The sequence below is a fragment of the Cheilinus undulatus genome, linkage group 10 (assembly GCF_018320785.1).
Source record: "Cheilinus undulatus linkage group 10, ASM1832078v1, whole genome shotgun sequence".
In the NCBI taxonomy this organism is placed as follows: domain Eukaryota; kingdom Metazoa; phylum Chordata; class Actinopteri; order Labriformes; family Labridae; genus Cheilinus; species Cheilinus undulatus.
In genome coordinates, this window is record NC_054874.1 from 47,282,925 (window position 1) to 47,309,994 (window position 27,070).

At 40.5% G+C, this 27,070-nt stretch overlaps 1 protein-coding gene across 1 annotated transcript in view; it reads right to left on the reverse strand.

The window, feature by feature from the left end:
• LOC121516022 (complexin-2) overlaps nucleotides 1-13,003 on the reverse strand; it is a 69,263-nt gene extending 56,260 nt beyond the window's left edge. The window contains exon 1 of the mRNA XM_041797053.1: nucleotides 12,928-13,003. The gene's annotated coding sequence lies outside the window, so the exon portion shown is untranslated. The remainder of the gene's footprint in view (nucleotides 1-12,927) is intronic.
• Nucleotides 13,004-27,070: the final 14,067 nt, after the last annotated feature.

The window sequence follows — 27,070 nt, forward strand, 5'->3', positions numbered from 1 at the left end:
AGTTTGTTGGCTCTGTTGGGATGCAAATGCAGTGCATGAGATCCCAGATTCAGGAAAATATAACAGAGCTAGAACCACCAGCAGGTGGATCATGAGCCTCTGCAGCCGTGCTAACTATTGTTGGAGTTCTGTCTCTGTTAATGTTAGCCTAGAGTGATAAAAAAAAAAAAAAAAATTTAAACGTGGTTTATAGTGCGCACAAGATTTACACCTTTCACTCCAAAAGCAAGGGGTGAAAATGAACAATGTCTTTGAAACTCTGAACTCCAAATCCAAGAGTTTATCTTTAAGGCAAAGGAAAAATTCATGCAAAGTTTGCACAAATTCCCTGTGAGTGCTCTTGAGATATCCTAGTAACAAGCAAGGGATGAAACTCAGGCCTACTGGCCTTGACCTTTGACCTATGGCATTCAATTCTACTGAGTCCAACCTTGACTAAGAGTAAACAGAGTTCTCTTCAGAGTTGTGCAAGTATAAAGAAATCCCTCAAAGTGGAACGTTTGGAATTTCCCCTTGCAGGACTAATAAAGGAATATCTGATCTTATCTGAAGTGTTCCTCAGATATCTGTTCACAAAGGCATCAGCTGTGGCCGGAGCAGTACGGCTGGACAATTAATGGAAATTTACAATAAACCGCAACGTGTCCTAGCGCAATTTTCAAATCGCAGGTGCAATATTTCTCTAACCTGAAATGTCTGTCAAAATACCAGTTAAATATATTATTTAAGGCAGAGATGTTCTCTACACATCATGCAAACATTCAAGAGTAAACTCTTCCTGGCATAATTTGCAAAAAAAATCTGCTTTTTTTCCTTTTGTTGATATTTGACTTTTTTAAAAAATGAGAAAGACATAAAATCATCATTCCCTTCAATTTGCGATGAGTCAAAATAATTGCGATTGAATGTTGTTATAAAATAAAATATAATTAACCTGACACTTTGGAAACGTTCAAAAGACAGCTTTTAGGAAAGAGCAGAGCCTTTGAAAAAAAACGTGACGTGACGTGGTAGCCCCAAAACGGGGAGCACTGCCACCGACGAATAAACTCCATAGAGAGCTGCATAACGAGAACCATGGCGACTGCAGACATGTCAGTACACGACTTTTGTCGTTTTTGAAAAGAAAACATCTCACTGCTGTTCTTTGTTCTTCTTTTAACGAAGAAATGCCGTCAAGTTCTGATAAAGCTGGCACTTTCGTGAACCTTGTAAAGCAGATGGATACGCCTGTTTCCGTGTTTCTCACTGGCGAATTCATCTTGCAAAGCTCCAATCTGTACCGTTTGGACCCGGTTAGAAAGTGACAGGACCAATCAGCGTCGAGGAGCAATACTTTCAGGTGCGGCAGAGTCGTGATGTAAGCAAGCAGCAACAAGACGCCAGTGCAATTATGGAGGAAGAGATTAGCGTGGATGCTGCTAAAGCGCCAGTTTCACCAGAACTTGACGACATTTGTTGGTTAAAAGAAGAAAAAAGAACAGCAGTGGGTTGTTTCCTTTTCAAAAACGACAAAAGTCGTGTACTGATATGTCTACAGTCACCATGGTTTGCGTTATGCTGTTCTCTATGGAGTTTACTGCTAGGTAGCGGCTACATCACGTGTTTTGTAGCTCTGATTGGCCCGTAAAGATGTGACAGAGAACTTTCATCCAATCACCCTCTGAGTTTTTTTTTTTCAAAGGCTCTGCTCTTTCCCAAACACCATCTATTAGAGGTTTTTCAGATGGATGTATGAAAAAAATCCATCAGGTGTCAAGTTACGCTTTCGCAGAATCCACGCTTATCTCTTCCACCACTCCGGCCTCTTGTTGCTGCTTGCTTACGTCACGACTCCATGCACCCAAAAGTACTGCCCCTCGTTGCTGATTGGTCCAGTCACTTTTCTAACCGGGCCCAAACAGTTCAGACGGGAGCTTTGCAAGATGGATTCACCAGTGAGAAACACGGAAATGGGTGAATCCATCAATCATGTAATATTAATAATAGTAAGTAATAATTATATAATGATAAATGCATTGCCCCTCATCAAATTTTTTTTTAGGCTTTTATTCTATACCCATGAAAGCCTCTGTGTTTGTCTTTTTTGTAATGCAGGAGCACATGTAAAGCCTGCATTGAAAAATAGCAATAAAACTCAGAGGCTTTCTGGGTAAGAAAAAAAAAAAGCTTCAAAAGTTTTCAGTGCTGCAGACGTCTGAGCCAAAATTTTTTGTAGCCCATTTTTACTAAAAACTCACTAAACACCGCAGAGAAACTGTACCATCTGTGACGCTGTGTAGCCTAGCTTCCTGGCCGGTAAAACCAGCGAGTCCTTCTTAAAGGAGCAACACTCACTGAAGTCACTGCAGGCTATAATGCCACTACTATGGCTAGATATACAGCTCAGCTTAAAAAATAGTGAAATATCCCTTTAACATGCTCAGCTACATCAGCTCTACCAGGTGAAATGCACAGTTCTACCAGCACTGACTGCTGTGCATGCATGGTATAAACACAGATTAGCAAAAACCTGAACCGTTCAGATCTCACTGAGCCTTAATCATAAAACACCTGTTGGCCCTTTAAGGGTGGATTCACATTAGGGACCTGGGCCCACATCCAAGTACAACTGACCCCAAAGTCTGGTTCATTTGATAGTAGTCTGACTCTAGAGACAGTTTTGGGCTTGACTCGTGTGGACTCACAGGAGATGTGAACAAAACTGTGCCCTAGAACTGTAAGTAGAGCTGTAAAGTCAGCCTCTGAGCTGCAGGTAGATGTGGTTGGCATCTTTAAATGTCATAAAAACATCCCTAACAGTCAGCAGGATGGGGTCACCTCTCTGTACAGCTGACAGTGACCGAGCTAACATCTACAGCGGCCTGTTGATGGCACCAGCAGGGTGACAGACACGGCGAGAATGCCAGTGTGTTGACGAATCTTTCAGAGCAGCTGCCACTCAAACCTCGCTGCTCCGGAGTGATTCCACCAGCGAGGGTGGAGCTGTATTCATCTGTGGCCACGCTATCATCCCAGTACAGAGGAGAGATGCAGCGCTGATAACCGTGAGCCTGTAGTCAGTGCAGCCACGACGGCTGATAACGCTCGTCAGCTGCTTTAGTTGCTGATATATTGACGTGTGTCGAGTTCTGAAGGCTCATGAGCTCATTGTGAGGTTGTCATGAGAAACAGGATCCTCCACACTGCTGTAAAAAGGGGTCATAGTAAAGGTCAGGAGAAATTACACCTACACAAGGAGCTTTAGAGCTACAATATGCAACTTTTCAATCTTAAAAGAGGAAAGTTATCTCGTCTCAAACAAACACTGCGGCTGAGAGATGGATGAGGATGAAGAAAAAGAAGTAAAGCTGCACAAAATGTAGCTGTCTGACAGTCAAATATGGAAAAACTCAGATATAAGAGCAATAAAATAAAGGACTGCAGCTACAGCAAACACAGGTTAGCAAAGAGGTGGGTTAAGTCAACCAGCAATGATTTCTACTCTCATCATCTACATTTACCATCCTTTATCTTCCTGTTTGGGGTTGTAAGTTGGCTAGATCCCAGCTGTCACTGGATAAGAGGTGGAGTACGCCCTGACTGAGAAGGCAGGAAACACAAAAACGCTTTAGTAAGGTGATTTTCTTCACAATAAATCTGCCTCTACCACAAGGACATGCTGCACATTCACTGTTTTTGATAATATGTAACATTTTGATCACACACAGGTGCATGAGATTAATCATCACTAAATCCTCATCACCATTGTAGCATGGCAGCGAAATTTTACGGCACAAAAGTGCATTGCAAGACCAATCTTGTTATAACAAAGATATCTGCTAAGACTGTTTGAATTTCCAGAGACAATTTTTCCCCTAAAGCCTTTCATTTTTTGTGGATTTTCTTAGAAAGTGCAGCAAAAGAAGGATAGCCTTTTGACAACAATATTTCTGTTTCCCCTTTTTCAATTTTATCTGCTTCTTCAAAGTGATTAACTCATTTTTAACCATAACACAGAAGCTTTGGGCGTGCCAGTAGTCGAGTGGTTAAGGCACCATGTACGCAGGCGACCCGGGTTCAAATCCGGCCCATGGCACTATCTTCCCGCTCTCTTCCCTGTTTCCGACTCTATCCACTGTCCTCTCTCTAATAAAGGCTCGAAAAAGCCCAAAAATAAATCTTTAAAAAAAAAAAAACATAAAAGCTTCTATCCTGTCTCCTCCATCAGCTGAGCACTGATGTGCAGCCAGTAGAGGAGACAGGAGAGTCTACAGGCTGACATTGGTTATTAAAACTTAAAGAAAAAAGATAGTCATAATCAGTGTTACTCAACCCTGCTCAACCAAAGAGCCAAATTGTTGAAAAAAACCTTTACAGAGCCACAATCTAAGTGGTGAAGAGTGGCAAAAACAGCTTAAAGTAGCAATAAAAATAAGTTAAAGGTGGCAAAAATGGTCAAAAAGCAGCAAAAATGTGTGAAAGGGGGTGAAAAGTGAAAAAATGGTCAGAAAGTAGCAAAAATATGTGAGAAGTGACAAAAAAAATAAGTTACAGGTGGCAAAAAATGGTCCAAAAATGGCAAAAAAATGAGTGAAAATTGACTAAAATGGGCAAAAAGCAGTCAAGAGTGGCAAAAAATGTGCAAAAAAATAGGAAATAGGTGGTATGTAAGGCAAAAGTAGCCCAAAGTGGCAAAAAAAAAAGAAATGGTGAAAAAGGGCAAAAATGGGAAAAATTGGCAAAAAGAAGAGGCAAACGTCTGGGAGTCTGGGATAATTGGAATAAATGTGGAAAAAGTGGCAAAAGAAGTTGCAAAATGGCTCAAAAAAGGAAAAAAGCGGTATTTTAATGGCAAGGGGTATTCAGTAGGAGGCGGAAGTGTCTGGCTACGTAGCGCTACTGCTACTTTGATATGTGGTCATTGATTTGAGTCCTTTTTGAGTTGGATGTGTTGCAGGTAAAAAATAGTTTATTTGAGCTTGTAGCTGAGCTTCTTCTGTTTAATTTGACGTGTAACACGACTGTTTTTGTACAAAACTAGAGTGCACAGACCAAGTTTGTTCAGCTCAAGGACCAAATTTGGTCCTGCTAGGGCTTCAGAGGTTAAATCAAAACAAATCAAAACAAAAGTCAGGATCTCTCTAATTCTTCTTTCGGACATCTTGGTCTAAAAAAATCTTAGTAAATAAAATTGTGGTCATTTTTTCAGCTCTTTTCCTTCACATCATACACTGTGAGCACAGGGAGCTCTTTCATGCTCTCCAGTGTTTGCTGCACATTTTCAGATCACTGATTTTCTCTTCAAACAGCCTGGAGGAAAACTAAAGAGCTCTTTACTGGATGCTCTCATCTCCACCCTGTTCCCTCTCCTCTGCTTACCGTCCAGACAGTGACTCTTTAATTTATGATTCCTGTCTGTTGTGTTCTTTAGATTCAGTAGATGAAGAGTACGATAGCGAGGAAATCCGCTGACTCTTGTTGTGACAGCTCTGATTGTCTGCAGAGATCCAACACAAAACACGAAGCTAAAGCCTCTTTTGATGAAGTTTTATCACCATTTTCCCGGTCTTACAGTGTCCGCTGTGGCATTTCAGACATGATTCAAACAGTCTGAACATCAGGAAAAGCTTAACCTGTAGTTCAGCAGCTCCAGATGAAATAATCACACATTCAAGAAGCAGAAAGATTAGAGGATTAGACGGAAACTCAAGCAGCAACCGTCCCAATCATCAGTAAATTATTTTCAGAGGAAAAATGCACAAAGATCTGCAGGTCCAAGCCTCTTAGAGAGCAGGGTTTGATTTATCTGTGTTATAAATGACAGGAAACTGAATTCTCTGAGGACTTTTCATGACACAAACAAACTGACGTGCTTCAGAGCGCTATCGAGGGTGTTTTCTTACTCTGCACATTTATCAAGAATTATATCAAGAGGATAACTGTGGTATTTTTTTTTATTTAGGCTCGATTCTGACATGTTTTGGGGTCATTAACTATGATTTTTATGTGTTTGAGATGCAAAAGCTGCGACCAAATTCTAGCAGAAAAATGCAAACTGTAACCTCTGGTTCTTAAAGCAGAGAATACATGGAGATGAAATTACAGTCTACTTATGACAAATGTGCACATACTCATTTTAGAAAGTCTCTTATTTTGAAAGGACTGTCCTGTTTTATAGAATACGATTCAGTCTCTCTCTGATTGGCTGCTCAGAGCTCTGTCAAACTCGCACAGACATGCATTCATGCACACGGTGTGTGCAGAACACCTCAGCTCTCCTTTCCAGCACTATTTCATTGATACACAAACACAAGCCTCCACTATGACAGCCCCCACATAACGCTCCCTGTGCATTACATAAAGCTAATCAATGCTCTGGCAGCTATAAATAATTCAGACTCTCCAGCAGCCACCAGCAGCCGAGATGCTGCTGCTGCTGCAGAGGAGGAGGAGGAGGAGGAGGAGGAGGAGCACTGGAGCCGGCGGCCTGGCCCTCCTCTAGGGCTGGGTGAGACGCACAAAAACATCTAATCCTACTATATTTAGCAGAATGGTGAAACACAACATGGATCTCTGATTTTTCTCTGGAAGGAAAACAAATGATGGTCAGAGTTTGATAACAAACGCAGAGACACCAAATACTGGGCAGCTTTGTTTAGTTTTTGATTATTAAAAAGTGCAAACTCCTCCTAACTGCACAAAACCATGGGCAACAACAGACTCTATAAAAGATGTCAACATTTTCTAATATCATGTGTGAAAATGATCAGATCTCTGATATTTTAATGATCAGAGGGATCTGAATATAAAAAAAGATCATCCGTCATAATTTCAAACCAAAGAGAGAGACGTAGGTGTGTAAATTTAAAGGTTCATTATCATTCAACACAACACCATACATTACATTACAGAGAGAAACAATGGAATTTCAAAATAAAAGCCTAGCTTCAAGATGACTATGATGCAGATCAATGTTTTGACTTTTTATGGATTTGATTGGATAATTGATTAGATCAGTGATCCTCAACATGTGGCTCTTTAGTGATTATCTGTGGCTCTTTAATGTCCTATTTTTATCATTATTCTCCAGAAAACCTTAAAAAAGGGAAACTTTTTTGCCCTTCTTCACAATTTTTTGCCCATTTTAGCTACCTTTTGCTATTAAATACCCTTTTTTTCTATTTTTTGTCCATTTTTATTTTTGCCCATTTTTGCAACTTCTTTTTTTTCTTAATTTTTGCCACTTTAAACTCATTTTTGTCACTCTTTAACCATTTTTGCCACTTATCTTCTACTTAAGTTACCTTTTTCCATTAAATACCACTTGTTTCTTTTTTTTCCCCAAATTTTTGCCTATTCTTTTTGCCTTTTTTGCCCTTTTTACAATTTTTTGCCACTTTTTGCCAACTTATACTATCTTTTCCCTATTTTTGCAACCACTTTTTTTCCCCAAATTTTTGCCACTTTTAGCCCATTTTTGTCACTTTTTTTTTTACCATTTTTTGCCACTTTTTGTCTAAATAAGCAACTTTTGTCATTAAATACCACTCATTTCCTTTTTGCCAAGTTTTTGCCTCTTCTTTTTGCCATTTTCCCCCATTTTTGCCCTTTTCAGCATTTTTTGCCCATTCAAGCTACCTTTTGCCATTAAATACCACCTGTTTCCTATTTCTTTTGCCCATTTTTTCCATTCTTGACTGCCTTTTGCCTATTTTAGTCACTTTCACTCATTTTTTGCCACTTTTGGACCATTTTTTGCCACCTGTAACTCATTTTTTGTCATTTCTGACCCATATTTGCTACTTTCTGACCATTTTTCCACTTTTTCTCCCCCTTTTCACAATTTTTGCTGTTTTTGACCATTCTTGCCACCTTGAACTTATTTTCATTGCTACTTCATGCTGTTTTTGCCACTTTTTCACCACTTAGATCATGGCTCTTGTTATTAGGTAGTACTGAAAAGGTTTTTACAAAATACCGGCATTAAGTAGGGATGTCCTGATACCATTGTTTCCTTCCTGACTCGATTCTGATAACGAGTACTGATCTGATACCAGTGTGAACTTTCTGGACTGACTGTGCAGACTAGAAAATGATCTCAGACCAATATTTGACTCATCAAATAGAATCATAATTACAGCATCTCTGTGAGCCTAGAGTTGTTTTCCTGCTGATTATCGAGTTTTGCAGCTAAATATTAAAATAACAATAATACAGGAGGCTGAATCACAGGCTATCTCTCTCTCTCTTTAATGCTCTGTTGACGTGATTACAGAACAGCCTGCCATTGGCTGACAGACCCTCACAAAGGGTGAACAATATGGCGGTTAGCATTCAAGTTAGCATTCAAACTAGTGGTTATAAATGATTGTAATTCGATTAAAATGGATAAAAGTCATTCAGTATCGGGTTTTCTGGTGTGGATTTAATCGTTAAAGTCCCCAAAAGTCACACCAGTTCCAGGCTCGATGAAAATGCTGCTGTAAGGGACTCAAAAGCATCAGTGGGAAGGAACAATGGCTAGCTTCAAGAGGAAAAACAAGAAAGAGGAAATGTTTTATGGTTCAAAAGTTCTTTCACGTTTGGTAAACTGTGTCACATCTGTGTACGACAGCGCCGGTCTGGAAGGCATTTTAACGATCACATCCAAAGAAAACATCACACAGCCTCCATTCTTTGCTGCTGCAGTGGCTCCTCTGGTTCTTCTTCACTGCCTTAAAAACGGTAGCCTGTGCAAGCAGTGCTTACCGGCAGTGAAGAGGAATTCATTTCCGGTTTATAGCACTAACATTTAGCATGGCTAAACGAAGCTAAATATAAAGCTAAACCAAAAGGTACCTGATCAGTGCATAAACTCGTGTACTTGCCAATACTGCATTTTCCTTAATAGCCATGCAAGTAAACTATAGTTCAGTTCATCATATCCTGATTGCAATCATAATTTCCACTACTGTCCAGTTTAATTGCAATCATTACCAGGTCCTGCAGCACTAATAAAAACATTATATTTAGCTAGAAAGCAAAGATTGGCTAAAGAAACGTCTTAGCCAGAGTGCCGTCTAAACTTTAAAACCTCTCACTAGTAAAATTAAGATTTCATACTTTCAGAGTCTTCATTTTACTTGGTAAGACTTCTCACAGATCCATGGGATACCTGGTTTTAACAGCCAATCAGAACCCAGGAGCTTGGCGATGAAGCCAGCAGTGAAACACACTCCCAGTATCATGAGCCAGCAAGCTGGAACCAAAACAGTCATCTGTCAAATTTATGCAAAAGAAGGGATTTTTCCCCACGCCATCATCAGCAGTGTCATCAAAGTGTCTTTTAACTCGTGATTTGTTTGTTTTAAACCCATAATGACTTAAAGCAGTGGTTCTCAACCTTGGGGTCAGGACCCCCTTGGGGGTCACGTAACACTGAGAAGGGGTCTAAAAAAAAAAAAAATACGAATATTTCATAAATGACCCTGTTGCCACTTTACACCAGTTTTAACCCATTTTCATCAAACTTCCCATCAATCGTAATACATTTTTGCCATTTAACACCTATTTTTGTCCATTTTAAAACCTTTCCACCTCTTTTTTCTGCATGTTTTTGACACTTCTAAACAAATTCTTACCAGTTAAGACAAATGTTCCTCTGTTGACCCATTATTGCCACTATTTACCCCTTTTGTACCACTTTTTTTACCCCCAATTTTTCCCATTTTACCCACATTTAATATCTGATATCTGATCTTTGCTAGTTTAACCAATCTGCAAATATCTGCCTGTTTTCTCTTTCTCAGTTAACACTTTTTGCCAGTTTATATAGATTTTTCAGTTCCATTTTTTCACCAAATTTCCACACATTTTTACCTTTTTAAAGCCATTTCAGCCACTTTTGAACTCATCTTTACCAATATTTATGCCCATTTTTCCACTTTAACCCATTTTTGCCTTTGATTTTTTGTTGCCACCTGTAACCCATTTCTGCTGCTTTTAAAATCCAATTTCACCACTTTTTTCACCTTTTCTTTGCCATTATTAACCCATTTTTGCCGTTTTAATCCAATTTTAATTCTTTTCTTTTTTTTAAACAAAAGAGATTTACATTTTTAAGAAGGCAATTTACTACACAAACGATTAAAAATATATTTTTATCTTTGATAGGAGTGGTTATTTATGACTTTCACAGCTTAACTTTATAATGGACCATGGTTTTGCTGACCTCCATGAGCCCCCAGTTTGGCTGGGCAGCAGAAAGCTCTCCCATTTACCCCACTCATGGGTGACCTTGTCTATGACTATTCTTTAATGTGCATGGCTGTGTTGAACCACCTTCAGGTACAGTGGGGGTCCCCGGTCTCTGGTACCTTTATTTTGGGGGTCGCGGGCTGAAAAGGTTGAGAACTACTGATTTAAAGGGCTGCACCAGCACTGGGGTCAACACTGCCACCTCACAGCAAGGAGGTTCCTGGTTCACTTCCTGGTCAGAGCTCTGTAGAGTCTGCATGTTCTCTCCAGGTACTCTGGCTTCCCCCACCCCCAAAGACATGCTCGTTAGGTTAATTGGTGACTCTTAATTGGCTCTAGGTGTGAGCGTGCCCTGATATTTCCCTCTAACCAGTCCTGAGGACCCTGCCTGTCCCTGGTGACAGCTGAGATAGGCTCCAGCAACCCAGGACCCCTAATGTTATTATTCAGTAGTGATGGGTCATGCTCAAAGGCTGCAGCTCTGAGAGCCGGCTCCCAGTTTTTTTTTCCTTTCACTGCTTAGCCCTCATAGTGCTCAAACCCCAGCTCTGGTCAGAACTTTGTTTTGATTGGTCAGCACAGCAGCCATGCGGCCAATCACATGTGAGGATAAAGTTTTATACCATCATGTGAAAACAGAGAGGGGGGTTGTAGCTACCCGATCTGTCCCCGATTTGTACTGCACATGTGCAAACACGCGTCTACATCCCTAACCAGTGGAATTTAAATGCTAAACCTAGGAATGGTTTTGTAACAGAATAAATGCACAAAATTAGGCAATTATAAGGCATTATTTTTTGCGAAGTTAAGGTAAAATATAGGGCTATAAAAGATCCTAAATAAAGAGTCGTTCGGGAGTCGAAAGAGCTGGCTCTCTGAATAGAGCCGAACTTCCCATCATTGTTATTCAGGTAAAAAAATGAATGAAGCTTATAGCGTAAGTTCAGTTAGGAAGACCATATTCCCCATGTGGGTTTAGTAGTTCATGCCTGCACGATTTCATGCACTCCCTCCTTCTGTTCTGTCACATCATAATCAGCTGTTCGCATCACCTGGTCACACCTATCCAATAGCAGTGCTCTACTTCCTCACTGTTGGCCTATCAAATCTCTGCTGCCCCTTTTAAATGTGGCTTTCTCCTCCATCAGTTCATTCATGGCGTGGTTCCAAGCGACCCTCCACCTCCCCATCACCGCCAAGTCTACAAGTCCATATGGACTAAGGTCGCGTTCACACCGGATAGTCCGAGGACTCGGCCTGTTTTAGAACAGAAATGGCAACATTGTTGCACTTTCCTTTGTTGGTTCGCATTCACACTGCTCTCTTGGTCAAGCGGACCAAACCGTCTGAACACCTACAACCTCTGCCCGCTAGGAGCGCTGTCGCCACGAACAAACGGCGACCAAGAAGAAATGAAGGCGTAGAAGAAGATGAAACTCCTTCCTCCTGTCTTTTCTTCCACATAAACAATGAAAAAACACTGAATTTAAACTGTCTTGTGGTTGCTGCTCTTGCATTTCAGCATTATGAGCAGCCGGCAAGGTGGTGAGCTGTCCAGCATGTCGTCCTTTACAGGAGACGAATAAATAAGCACGGACTACGACGTGTTGCCATGGATACACAGATGCGAAGTGAGGTACCAACATGTATTTGAGAGTATTATATCACATATAAATCCGTATATCATTACAGTTTAAGCTTCTTCCTGTCTTTGGTTCACAAGTTGGTCTGCTTTTCTTTCACACCTCTAACGATCCGCACCAGGGTTCCTTAGGAAGCGGACTGAGACCTCCTGTTTCAAGCGGACCAGAGTCCGCTTGTTTGGTCCACACCAGAGTTTGTGTGAGCTTTCACACCACTCCAAACGAACCGGACTATCTGGGGAAACGGACCAGAGTTTGTTTAAAGCGGACCAAACAGCTCTGGAGTCCAAGCACCAAACAGACCCTGACAATAATTCAGTATCACATCTATGTTTATAAATATAATCATGCTTTTTGCCCCCGGCTTGGCTGGGGGCAAAAAGCCCCCCCATGAGCAGCCTTGGATAAAGCAGTCTTAGCCTATAGTTCATATAAAAATACGAGGACATATCTCAGAAACATTACCGGCCATCTTGCCCATCCCTACCCTCCTCACCCAGCAGCAGCAGCGCGGGAATACCGCCTCATCCTCATCAGTGATTTCAGTGAAAACAGTCAGCCGAAGCCTCCTCCATCTCCTCCTCTCTCTCCTCTCTCATGTCTCACCTACAGCAGAGATATGGCGCTGATAGCGGCGAGCACATCCGCCTTCACCTGAGTGAGAGGATGAATAGCAGGAGCAGAGGGGAGGACAGGGAGCAGCCTGGTCGTGTTTGGAGCCAACACTCAAACATGAACCGTGATTTTTTTTATTTTCTTTGCAGAGAAAGCGCTTCTTCCTCGCGGAGCTTCTTCCGCATGCTGCAGTACAAAGACTCCATCCAGGTGCAGCAGTCTGGTACCTGCAGCCTGCAGACAGTCTGGATGGAGGGATGTCTGCACACCGCGGCGGTTCACGCCTAAAGCCTGCCGTATCCTCCAGCTTCTAATCATCTCACAGCGCTGAGAGCTGCACCCCGAATTCAAACCCTCTTCTCCACAGATTCAAACAGACACCAGCATCCCCGCTGCTCCCTCCCTGATCCACTGAGACAGTCTGACGCACGGTGCGTTTGGTTTTACTGACCTGATGTCTGAAGAGACCGAGGTTTCCGGAGGGATCCCGACCAGTCTGCAGCCAAACCACCGATTGATGCTCGTCCTATATCCTCTCTCGCTCTCTCTCTCTCTCTCTCCACCCCCTCCTGCGCACTATTACCTCACAGCCTCCTCTCCTTTACTCCAAGGCAGCAGAGAGCACAGAGGCATATGGCGACCAGAAAAACAGACACCCAACAGGTCTCTGCTTTCTCTGTTTTATTCTGCAGAGAAGCTGTCAGTGACTCATGGAACTCCCCTAAAAAGGCCTGAAAAAGGAAGAAATCACAGTGTGATGAACTGAAGTTAAAGCAGAAGATCTCTGTCTGCATAAGGGCTCTCTCTGCACTTTCATGACTGTTGTTTTTACATTCTTTAGGGTCTGGAAGCTCCAATTCTTGAGCTGGCAGCAGTGAAACATGATACTGAATTTAAAGGCTTATCTGTGCTTCAGATTTAATAAACTACCACATTCTTGAAAAAGTAGGGACGGGGCGAAAAGATGGGAAAGTGGCGTGCATGAAAAACAGCTGGAACAAAGATAACTGGCAGCCAGTCAGTAGCATGACTGGGTATAAAAGGAGCATTTTAGAGAGGCAGAGTCTTTCAGAAGTAAAGATGGGCAGAGGTTCACCAATCTGTGAAAAACTGAGGCTGCAAATTGAGGAACAATTTCAGAAAAATATTCCTCAAAGTAAAATTGTGAAGACTTGGAAAGTCCCTCCATCTACAGACCATAATATCATAAAACAGTTCAGAGAATCTGGAGAAATCTCTGTGAGCAAGGGACAAGACTGAAGGGGCCCTCAGGGGCCACTGCATTAAAAACAGGCATGATTCTGTACTGAAATCACTGCATGGGCTCAGGAACGTTCCAGAAATCGTCTGCCAACACAGTGTCAAGTTTGCAGGGAAAAACTCAAAAGGGAGGACCCAAACACAGATAAAAGAAAAAACTGATTTAATTAACAAACAAAAGAACTACAAAAATCAAAGTCCATGGAACAAACTAAATCCAAAAGAAGCACGAGGAGTGACAGACACAAGGAAGACATCAAATGAACCGACACAGACCCAGAGAGACAGAGCTTATATACACAGGGAGTGATTAACAATGGAGGACAGGTGTGGACAATCAGACACAGGTGAAACTGGTGAAGGTAATCAACGAGGAGGGAAACTGAAGCAGGAAGCAAAACTGGAATCACACACAAGGGAAGGCAACTAAAAAGTAAAACAGGAAACATGGAACATTTCACGAGAAGCACACGAGGACTGAATGACAAAACTAAACACCAGAAGCTGAACAAGGGAAACACAGGAGGATAGAAAGAACCAAACACAAGGAGGGAAACTCAGACAGGGAGGAAAACTGAACATGAAACACAGAGAGTAAATCTTAAACATGGAATAACTAAACAAGAAGCACAGGGAATAAAACTGAACATGAGACACAGGAATTAACTAAACATGAAACACAGGGAATGTAGAACTGACATGAAGCAGGGAAGTACTAAACATGAAACAGGAGGAGTAAAACTAGACATGAAACAAGGAATAAACTAGACATAAAACACAGGGAATAAACTAAACATGGAACACAGGGAATTACTTCATACAATATAAAACTAGAAACATGGAAATCAGCACAAAATACACAGAAACACAAGGACTAAAGAAAACATCAAGGACAACTGAACTAAACACTAGAAACATGAAATACACTGAATAAACACAGGAAACACACTAGAAAACAAATAAACACAACAACTCAGAACCTGGATCATGACACACAGCAGACCAGAAGAAGCCATATGTGAACAGGATCCAGAAACAGCGCCGTCTTCTCTGGACCAAAGCTCATTTAACATAGACTGAGGAAACATGGAAAACTGTTCTGTGGTCAGAGGAAACCACAGACACCGTGACCTGTGGACTAAAGAGGAGAGGGAGCATCCAGCTTGTTCTCCTGGCTCAGGTCTAAAGTAGTCTGCATCTCTGATGGTATGGGGTTGCATTAGTGCCTAAGGCGTGGGCAGCTCTGCAAGTAGAGAGAGCTTTTAGAGCAACATATGCTCCAATCCAGACAACGTCTCCGTCAGCAAGACAGTGCTAAACCACATACCACATCCATCACAACAGCATGGCTTCACAGTAGAAGCACTGTTAATTTTCGTACTGCAGAATACTTCACTCCCCCTAAAGTCTATCAGAGCATTTCCATAGCCAGCGCTCCAGACCGGCAGCGGCGCGTGCCTGGACCGACACTTCGCTCCGCTTTGTTTAAGATATGCCGCAGGTCTATGTCAGCACCGGCCACTGCCAAACCTCATATATTCACTGTGGTTCTGAAAGCATCAACCATGGAAGTCACAAGCGTAGAACATCCGGTTCTTTCAAAATAAAACCCAACGGACTCCTGATCGTACATCATCACTATATCAACATTACGTCATCCTGTAGCAAGAGCAAAGGGTCACCGAGGGGTCAGTGGGTCACAGAGCTACAACGGTGCCATTGACGAGGAAAAGTTAACTTTGGGGGATATTTAGCCAAAGAATTTTGTATAAAACCACGGATCCTTTAGGCAAACATTAACCCTTTAACTTTCTAATGTGCTCACTCAATGGCGGAAGCAATAATATCATGGACTTATACTGGAAAGGATGAAAAATTAACCCCAAAAGGTAAAATAGTGTTACGTGTGGAGTATGAGTGGACCCAGAAGCAGACGAAGAAGACAGTTTTAACATTTATTGAAGGTATAAAGGTGCAGGAGGGAGGGGGTCTGTGAGTCCAGAGACGTGAGGGGATCCAGTGAAAGAGTGCTGGGTTTGGGACTGACGAGAGGCAGGAGTGAGGCACTGGAAAAGAGGGAGGAGAGGCACGGTTAGAGTCACGTAAAAACGTTTCACGAGAAAATTACTCAAAGTTAATCACTGGAGATAACCAAGAGGAGCCGATGTACCACTGTGGGAGGTCGATAATACACTGGCGCAGAGGAGAGAGTCTGCTGCCTACTTCAGGGAGAGCTGATTGTAGATGTGACTCAGGTGTGTCTGATCAGCCTCGGCGCCTCCGGGGGGAAGGGAGAGAGCCTCGCAGCAGCACGTTTAAGTTGCCCAACAGTCAGCCAAACGAAACTGGAAACCACCAAAATTAAACCAGATCCCGTGATCTCTTCCTGCTGACCAGGACTGCGCGCCGCAGCGCTGCACTCTAGACTTGCTTCCACTGGGTCGCTCTCCTTCGGTCGGAGCAAACCTGCGGCGCACACGCTGTATATGGAAATCAGAGGTAAAACTATTACTAAAAATGTTCATCGACAGCCTTTTTTTCCATGACAAAAACTAGACTAAAACTAAAAAAAAATACATCTATGATGACTAAAACTGACAAAAACTAAGTTCAGTTTTCGTCAGGATGACTAAATCTAGACTAAAATGTTTTGAGTTTTCATCGACTAAAACTAGACTAAAACTCAAAGGATAAAAATGACTACAATGGGACTAAAACTAAAATGCATTCATTTAAAGACTAAAACTAAGACTAAAATTAAATATAGCTGCCAAAATTAACACTGCCACGTACCACATCCATCACAACAGCATGGCTTCACAGACGATGCCTGGTGCTGCCTACAGTCCAGACCTTTCACCAACAGAAAATATTTGGAGCATCAGAAAAGGAAAAATCCAGCAAAGACGACCCCAGACTGACACGAATGGGACAACATTCCTCTCTCTTAAACTTCAGCAACTGGTCTCCTAACTCTCCAGGTGTTTGTTGTGAAAGAAGAGGGGGTGGGAAACACGGCCCTGTCCCTACTTTTTTGAGATGTGTTGCTGCCATGAACTTCAAAATGAGCTAATATTTTCATATTTTTCCTCAGTTTCAATGTCTGATATGTTGTTTTTGTTCTTTTGTGAATAAAATATGGGTTTATGAGACTTAAACATTATTGCATTCTGTTTTTATTTACATTTAAAACAACATCCCAACTTTTGTGGAATTGTGTTTGTACATAACGATCAAAAAGGAGCTTTCTGTCTCTACTCTGCACGTTTTCTGGAAGCAGCTCTGAGCTCTCCTTAGGTTTTCACTTCCTGTTAATCATCAGGACTTTAGCATTTTTATTTTTATTTGAGAGGAAGGAAAGTTCCCTGAGTTTACACACAGCTATTAGATAAAAACGACATGAATAATTCAAAGAGATGGATAAAAACAGTTTGGGAAAGTTACCGTGGAAACTTCCGGCCCTTTCTAAACTCTGATAGCTGCTGCTGTGTTCAGGTGTCATCAGCTGTGGCAGCAGCTGCTCCCTCTGCCTGTTTGTGCTGCAGGCTGCTGCTGATGTGTAGCTCCAATGCACTTATTGTTAAAGTGTCATTAGCGGCCTCATTTATCACTGAGCAAACACACAGGACAGGTGCTGCCTGCTGCTCGCCACCGCGTCACGCCAGCGACATGAAGAAGTCATAAACAACCGGCTCCTGATCAAACACAGAGAGGGAAATGTGCAGAAGAAGGCTGGCTTCACATCACATCATCCTCACAGCTCGACTCAAAAACACCAGACAGACCTGAGGACAGGCACAGCAGGTTGACGGACTGTTTACGGGTCCAGGACAACGGTTGAGGATGGATTTACCAGACTCCGAGTTTGTCGCTGGGAAAATCCATCTTCCAAAGCTCCAATTTACAATAAATGTTCCAGATCTCATAACAGAAAAGATCTTTTTGCTCTTCTCCAGACCTCCCTCAGCATGAGTCTGTAAACGTTTGAGGTAGGGTTCAGTTGGACTGTAAGCCGGACAGCCACAGAGACTGGCTCCTGATAGACCCTGAGACTGAGCCCCTGATAGACCCAGAGACTGGGCCCCTGACAGACCCAGAGACTGGCTCCTGATAGACCCTGAGACTGGGCCCCTGACAGACCCAGAGACTGGGCCCTGACAGACCCAGACACTAGGCCTCTGTCAGACTCAGAGACTGGGCCCTCCCCAGCTGTGATTTATTGATATCAGTGTATATGTGTTGGATCAGTAGCACTGGTGCTGGTCTTGGTCTGGTGCTGGTCTTGGTGCCAGGTTTCATCACTGTAGCTCATCTTTTCAGCCCATTTTGCCACTTTAAACCAATTTCAGCCACTTTACACCTTTTTGGCCTCTGTTTACACATTATTGTCCATTTTAACTCTATTTCACTTTGTTTATGCTCATTTGGCATATTTAGTTAGGTTATATTTCATTATTTCTACTCACATTTTTTACAGTGTTTACAGCATTTTATTATTTTTATTCTCATTTTTGCCCATTTTAATAGCAATTCACTACATCTATGCTCATCATCCCCTCTCTAATTGTTTTTCACTGATTTTATGCCCATTTTTGCAACTTGAAATCCATTTTTTAGTGTTTAATCCTAATTCACCATCCTTTCTACCCATTTTTGCCACTTTTAAACTCACTTTACCACATTTTATTGTCATTTTTGCCCATCTTAACAGCATTCCATCATTTCTATGCCCATTTTGCCAGTTTTGATCACATTTCACCACTTTTATGCTCATTTATCTCCAATCTTAATTAAATTTCTTAATGTCTATGCCAATCGTTGCCTGTTTTAATTGCTTCCCTATTTAAATGCCCATTATTGCCTAATTTAACAGCTTTTCGCCATTCTTATGCTCAATTTGTTCATAATTTTAACAGCATTTCTCTATCTTCTATGACCATCTTTGCCAATTTTGATCACATTTCACTGGTTTTATGCTCATTTATTTCCAATTTTAATTGAATTTCTCAATGTCTATGCCAATCGTTGCCAATCTTAACTGCATCTCCCTTCTTTTATGTCTATTTTCTCCAATTTTAACAACTTTTCACCATTCTTATGCTCATTTTTTCCCCAATTTTAACAGCATTTCATTATCTATCCCTATGTTTGCCAATATCAATTGCATTTCACTAAGCCCAATTTTGTTGATGTTAATCACATGTCTCCTTTTTGCTGCTCAGTCAAGAAAATTTAAACTGCATTTCACTAATTTTATGCCCATTTTTGCAACTTTGAATCCATATTCATTACTTTTTAATCCTATCTCACCACCCTTTTTGCACATTTTTTCCACTTTTAAAGGGCTTAAAAGGACCTTTAAAGGGTTTACATTTTGAAAAAGGCCATGCACTGTGGAATAAGTAAACAAGAAAAATATTTTAAATATTAATATTGTTATTATTCAGGTGCATAAATAAAACACGGCTATCACAGTTTATCTTTACGATTGACCAGGATTTTGCTGACCTCTCCCCTTTATCCCCCCCTTATGCTCGACCTTGACTGTAAGTCAGTGTAGCTACCCCAGCATGCAATGCTACGGCTGTAGCTACAGATGTAGCAGTAGAAAACAGTGAGTGTAATCAGACCTTTGTTAAAACAAGAGCAAAGAGCCACACTGAAAGCTCCTCTTGATGACGATGGTTTTGCACGTTTCCTGATACCGCCAAGCTCAGCTTTCCTAAACTACGCCAGTGTTAGCCTGGAGGTTAGCACTGAAGCTGCACAACTCCCAGATTTTAACCATTTAATGACTCTGATTTAGATAAGATGAGGCCTGTCCTCTATTTCACTCTATTTCTTCACTGACCATCATGCTGCTAAGCGAAATGCTAATTCCAAATGTAGCTGAAAAGCTTGGATTGAAAGATGTGATCATTATGAGAATGCAGCGTACAGTAGCCTTTATATCATTCAATGAATCAGTGCATGTTTAATGTTGTTAGGAGCAGAAATGCAACAACAATTGCACTGCTAGAGGACAGTTTCAGCAGCATTACTGTTACATCAGGCTTTGCATTACCATCTGAGTCCACAATAGGTGGTCAGTCAGAAAACAAACTCAGCATTCATGGACATTTCAGAAGTTAAATATTGATTAATGCTGACATTTTCTCACTTCCTGTCCCCAGAAAAAACTTCAAATGCTGAAAATGTCCTTCTAACAAAAGTGTTTTATTGAGATTTTGCAGACGAGCGTTCATGAAAATGAGTCTAATATGAAGAGAAATCCGGACATACTGCAGTAATGTATTCTTAGAAGGAAGGAAGCTGCTTTGGCTCATTTTCACTCATGACACGATTCATCAGAACACAAACACAAGTCAGTGGTCTGAGAGAAGCATCAGAGTACAGTGAAGTGAACATTGCACTCTGTGTTTTCGGTTCGACACGCACGAGGCGGCTGTAGGCTGTTCCCTGACAAAAACAGGCATCAGAATGTAATTGCATTAAGCCGTGATGCCTTTAAATAGCCACATCCTGCCAGATAAAAAGCTAATTAATGTGATTTGGGTCTGTTTGTGTCCGCAAAGCATCGGGTCTCCAGGTCTGAACAGTCTGCAGGATCGGCCTTAATCTCAGCGAGAGACCGGAGGATTGCTCGACACGTTGCTTTTGCAGATAAAACAGAGAAACAGGAGAAGATTTGCTGTTGCTGCACGTAGAGTCCTGGCTCTGTGGGCAGAGAACAGAACTTTCAAAGTTTATTTTAGGTTTAAAAAAATTCCACATAAACTAACCTTCACTTAAAAATAGTAGGACGGTCTATTTCGGTCTAAATCTCTGCAAAACATGTTTGTCATGTTTGATCCAAGCAGCGTGCTTCAGCTACGATTGTGCATGGCTAAAAGTAAGGTACATTTCAAAGGAAATTAAAACATTTTAAATAGATCTTATTTTTTAACAATCTGGCCCCACAATGTCTGCCAAGAAAAATCTGGCCTGTATGCAAATGTAGTTGATTAACCCTGGCCTACGGGATGAAGAAAGAAGTCAACTGCACTGGGACAGAAGGGTTGAAGGCGGGTTTGTTTGAAAGTTCACACATTTCATCGACTCTGGTTGTTTTAAATGTGCCGTTATAGAGTCGACTCAGACGAAGGCATTCAAGAAACCTGCTGAGGAAGCAGAAAACGGGAGATGCTGACTTTGGCTTAAGAGGTAAAAGCAAACTTTATGCTGAGATGGATGCACAAAAATATGTCCCCTTAAAAATGTCTCTCAGGCTAATGTTGATGAAAGCATATTTGTATACTCATATTTAAATATAAATACTGAACAGAGGTGTCAAGTAACAAAGTGTAAATACTTCGTTACCTTACTTAAGTTGAAATTTTGGGTATCTATACTTTACTGGAGTTTTAATTTTCAGCCAACTTTTTACTTCTACTCCTTATATTTTCACGCAATTATCTGTACTTTCTACTCCTTACATTTTAAAAATGTCATTTCAGTTTGTTTTCATTCTGGCTTGTCATTGTTCAAAAAAACACAAATAAAAACCCCAAAACCTATCCAGATAAATCGTGCCATCCGGATAGAGTGAATTTGATTGATGTTGGATGAGAAATATAAACATAATACCATTCTGACACCCTACTGGTTTGTACACAATCTATTGCACCTGCACACATGACTCAAATCACGTCACACTCCAGCAAGGAAATAGCCTAGTAGGAAGATGTCCATGGCAGAGACTCAAGAGAACTGGAGCGAAATGTCCCAACCAATCACCAGCGAGGAGGTTGGTAGTACACATATATGGTTCTTGAATGTACTTGCACTGTACTAAAATACGCTCATTTTCAATGGGCATAAATGCGGCTAAAACAGGTGCATCCCAAATTTTTCAACATTAACATTTGAATATAACATTATAGTCATTATGGCCTTTAGAAAAGGTTTTTTGGGGAGGTGGGGTAGTGCACTATGGTAGAACGGAATGCAATGGAACGGAATGGTAGAATGGAATGGAATGGTAGAAAAGGATGGAATGGTAGAATGGAATGGAATCGTAGAAAAGGATGGAATGGTAGAATGGAATGGAAAGTACAATGAAATGGAATGGATTGGTAGAATGGAATGGAAGAATGGAATGGATAGTATAACGGAATAGAATGGAAAGGAATGGTGGAATAGAATGGAATGGTAGAGAAGAATGGAATGGTAGAATGGAATGGAAAGTATAATTATATGGAATAGAATGGTGAAATGGAATGGAATGGTAGAATGGAATGGTAGAAAAGAAGGGAATGGTAGAATGGAATGGAATGTAATGGTAGAATAGAATGGGATGTATGATGGAATGGAATAGTAAAATAGAATGGAATGGTGAAATGGAATGGAATGGTAGAATGGAATGTAGAAAAGAATGGAATGGTAGAATGGAATGGAAAGTATAATGAAATGGAATAGAATGGTGGAATTGAATGGAATGGTAGAATGGAATGGAATGTATAATTGTATGGAATGGAATGGTAAAATGGAATGGAATGGTAGAATGGAATGGAAGAATGGAATGGATAGTATAATGGAATAGAATGGAAAGGAATGGTGGAATAGAATGGAATGGTAAAGAAGAATGGAATGGTAGAATGGATTGGAAAGTATAATTATATGGAATGGAATGGTGAAATGGAATGGAATGGTAGAATGGAATGGATTGTAATGGTAGAATAGAATGGGATGTATGATGGAATGGAATAGTAAAATAGAATGGAATGGTGAAATGGAATGGAATGGTAAAATAGAATGGAATGTGAAATGGAATGGAATGGTAGAATGGAATGTAGAAAAGAATGGAATGGTAGAATGGAATGGAAAGAATAATGAAATGGAAAAGAATGGTGGAATTGAATGGAATGGTAGAATGGAATGGAAAGTATAATTATATGGAATGGAATGGTAAAATGGAATGGTATGGTAGAACGGAATGGAAGAATGGAATGGATAGTATAATGGAATACAATGGAAAAGAATGGTGGAATAGAATGGAATGGTAGAGAAGAATGGAATGGTAGAATGGAATGGAAGAATGGAATGGATAGTATAATGGAATAGAATGGAAAGGAATGGTGGAATAGAATGGAATGGTAGAGAAGAATGGAATGGTAGAATGGAATGAAAGAATGGAATGGATAGTATAATGGAATAGAATGGAAAGGAATGGTGGAATGGAATGGAATGGTAGAGCAGAATGGAATGGTAGAATGGAATGGAAAGTATAATTATATGGAATGGAATAGTGAAATGGAATGGAATGGTAGAATGGAATGGTAGAAAAGAAGGGAATGGTAGAATGGAATGGAATGGAATGGCAGAATAGAATGGGATGTATGATGGAATGGAATAGTAAATAGAATGGAATGGTGAAATGGAATGGAATGGTAGAATGGAATGTAGAAAAGAATGGAATGGTAGAATGGAATGGAAAGAATAATGAAATAGAATGGAATTGTAAAATGGAAATGAATGGTAGAATGGAATGATAGAAAAGAAGGGAATGGTAGAATGGAATGTAATGTAATGGTAGAATAGAATGGGATGTATGATTGAAGGGAATGGTAAAATAGAATGGAATGATAAAATGGAATGAAATGGTAGAATGGAATGGAATGGTGGAATGGAATGAAATTTCTGATGCAGTGGAATGTTAAAATAGAATGGAATTGAATCATGGAATGGAATGGAATAGAATGGAATGGTAGAATGGAATGGAATAGTAGAATAGAATGGAATGATAGAATCAAATGGAAAGTATGATGAATGATAGACTGGAATGGAAGAATAGAATGGAATGGTGGGATGGAATGGAATGGAATAGAGTGGAATTATAGAATAGAATGGAATAGTAGAATAAAATGGAATGATAGAATGGAATGAAAAGTATAATGGAATGGAATGGAAAGGTAGAATGGAATGGAATGGAATTGTAGAATAGAATGAAATGGTAGAATGGAGTGGAAAGTATAATGTATGGAATGGTAAAATGGAATGGAATGTATAATGGAGTGCAATGTTAGAATAGAATGGAATGGTAGAATAGAATGGAATGGTAGAATGGAATGGAATGGTAGAATGCAATGGAAGGGAATAAAAGAATGGAATGTAATTGTAGAATAGAATGAAATGGTAGAATGGAATAGAAAGTATAATGGGATGGAATGGTAGAATGGAATGGAATGTATGATGGAATGGAATGTTAGAATAGAATGGAATGGTAGAATAGAAGGGAATCGTAGACTGAAATGGAAAGGTAGAATGAAGGGAATGGAAGAATGGAATGGAATGTATGATGGAATGGAATGTTAGAATGGAATGGAATGTTAGAATAGAATGGAATGTTCGAATAGAAGGGAATGGTAGACTGAAATGGAAAGGTGGAATGAAGGGAATGGAAGAATGGAATTGAAATGTAGAATAGAATGAAATGTTAGAATGGAATGGAAAGTATAATGGAATGGAATGTGTAATGGAATGGAATGTTAGAATAGAATGGAATGGTAGAACAGAATGGAATGATAGAACTGAATGGAAAGTATAATGGAATGGAAAGTATAATGAAATGGTAGAATGGAATGGAATGGTAGAAAGGAATTAGCCCCTGTGGCACGGCCTAAGCTTTTGTTCTTTATGGAATTTTTTCCCTTTACATAACATTTACTTTTATACTTTAAGCAGTTTTGAAACCAGTACTTTTATACTTTTACTTGAGTAAAAAGCTTGAGTTGATACTTCAACTTCTACAGAAGTCTTTTTAAACCCTAGTATCCATACTTCTACCTAAGGAATGAATGTGAATACTTTTGACACCTCTGATACTGAATGAGTTTAAAGTTTCAGCAGGAACTTAAATTTTTTTATGAGACTCAGTAGAGGGTATTTGCAGCCATAACTCCCTGAAAGTGAAATGACCCCTGTAGAAAATGTGATCATGTCTGTGAAGGTGAGAAATGTTTTCCTCTTCTGCAGCTCCGCCGCTGTTTTGTTCCTCACACAGCAGCGTGGACCAGATGCTGCTTTAAACACATCAGGTTCAATATCCTGAATAATTTTCATACGGCATGTTCTCTGACGTGTTCATGCTCCATCTGGGCGGTTATTGACACTTTATCAAGTTTTCACACGGCAGAAATGCTGTTTAAATTGACGAGAGGATGGCGAGTACACAACAATCAGATGATGATAAATAGCCAGCTGCTCCTTTAGGAGCATAACACCTAGAGTTGTGCTCTGGTCTGAATCATGATCAGTTTGATGCTCAAGTTTAGTCTGTTTAAGAATTCTACAATGATATCACAGTCCTGTCTGTCTGCTGTACTTTTTATTACCTGGAATAATATTTCTGTAAAAGTGCAGTGCATTGAGCTTGGAGCGTATTTTTGCTTGTGAGCTGAAAATATACAGTACTGTTCAGAACTTTTAGGCATGTTTGGGCCAAAACTTGAGGCTTAAGTAAGGTGTGTAATAGCGAGCACGCCCACCTGAGGGCCCCATTGGTGGGAAGGAGGATTTACACAACCCAGGTCATGCTCTGGATGTCTTTGTACATCACCAAGGGCTTGGTAAAATAATCTGATGAAAACAAAACAAAAACCACAGCTTTAGGGCAGAGTTATGGGTAGATGTGGTGCTTAAAGGTGGAAAAATCATCAGAAAAGGTGGGGAAATAGAATTTAAGGGGCAGAATTAGTTTAAAAGAGGCAAAAATGAATGACGAGATGCAAAGAAAAATGGCAGACAGTGGCAAAAGTAAAAGGTGCTAAAATGATTTTGCAGAGGCTAAAATGGGCCAAAAGTGGCAACAACCCAAAGAAATCGGTTGAAAAAAGGTTAAAGTGGAGTCCAGATGTTTGAGTCTGATTGTGATCTATCCACTCAAACTCAGAGCTGTGACTGCAGACAAAGGTGACACTACTAAATACTGACTAGAAGGAGGTGAAAAGTTATGCAATCATTGAAGATTTTTTGGACATTTTTTGTCAAAAAAAGCCAAATTCTATTGACCATGATGGATTTATGAAATCAATAAAAGGGTAAAACATCCAAGGGGAGGTGATTAATTTTTTGTAGGTTCTGTACCTCCTATTAACAAATATTCCATCTGCTCCACGATCTGCTCATAAAACACAAATCGCCTCCCTCCTAGTTCCACTGTAGTTCCGACTGCAGTGCATCACCACTCTACGCCGCTCCAGATATGCACGAGGTACAGCACTGTGCAGAAGTTTTAGGCATGTAGAGCGCTAACAGTTCTTCACAGGTCCTGATGTTCCACAACCCCGGGCTGAAGAGAGGAGGGAGGGCGTCCAGAGACAGTGTTGACACATTTGACATGTACATGTGTCGCTCAGCAGCCAAGGTCGAGCTTGACAGCATTTCTTTTGCCCGGGCCTTTGCACCCCTGGTAATACGCCCAGCAACCACCAACAGTTTTCAGGTGCTTAGAGCATACACACGACAACCAGGGGGTTGTGGCAGCCCTCCTACCCGCCCTAACAGCACCCTAGGCTATGTTTAACCCTGAGATTTACCTAGGCACATTCTTTGATTCTGTTTTGGAATTCTTGAACTGATTTGTGTTCTGTTGATGTGATTGGCATGAAACTGCACAAAGATGTGTATTTTTGCTCATTTTTAATTTTTCAAGCCAAATCATTACACTGACCTGTTTGGTATTGTGCATAGGAAAAATAATCACGTTGGCATCCCTTAGGGACAAAATTGCCTATTTAAACCCTTTATAATTGATTATTTTGATTGCAAATTTGCAAAATCATGTATCTCTGTTACTGCCATTATCTGTGATGCACTTTTGAAGAGGGACCTTTGACATGCAATTTTTACTCCTAATCACTAGACAATGCCATTATCCTATTTGGGCCAAGCGTGTATCTGTAGGGCACTTAAAAGACTCACTTACAGTGGGATTTTTTTTACAGCTCTGTGAAATAAAGGCCTAAAGAAATGAAATAAGAAAATGTCTGTTGGTGTTGATATGAATATAAACTTGGGCATGTTAGATATGAGAAATTGCATCTCTGAAGAGCCACTCCAACGTGCTTCATTGGGGATGTGCTGCAGGTCTATGTTCAGTGCCGGTGAAGCCAAACCGCATCAATACCCAACGATCAGAAATCTCCGAACAGGAAGTCAAAAGTTTAGAGTATTAGGTATTTCAAACAATGTCATGATTAGAAGTGGAGGTGAACATGTAAAAATAAATCAATTTATTAAAAAACAAAAACTAATTATGAATATAACCATACAAAGTAGGGGTCAAAATGTTTCCT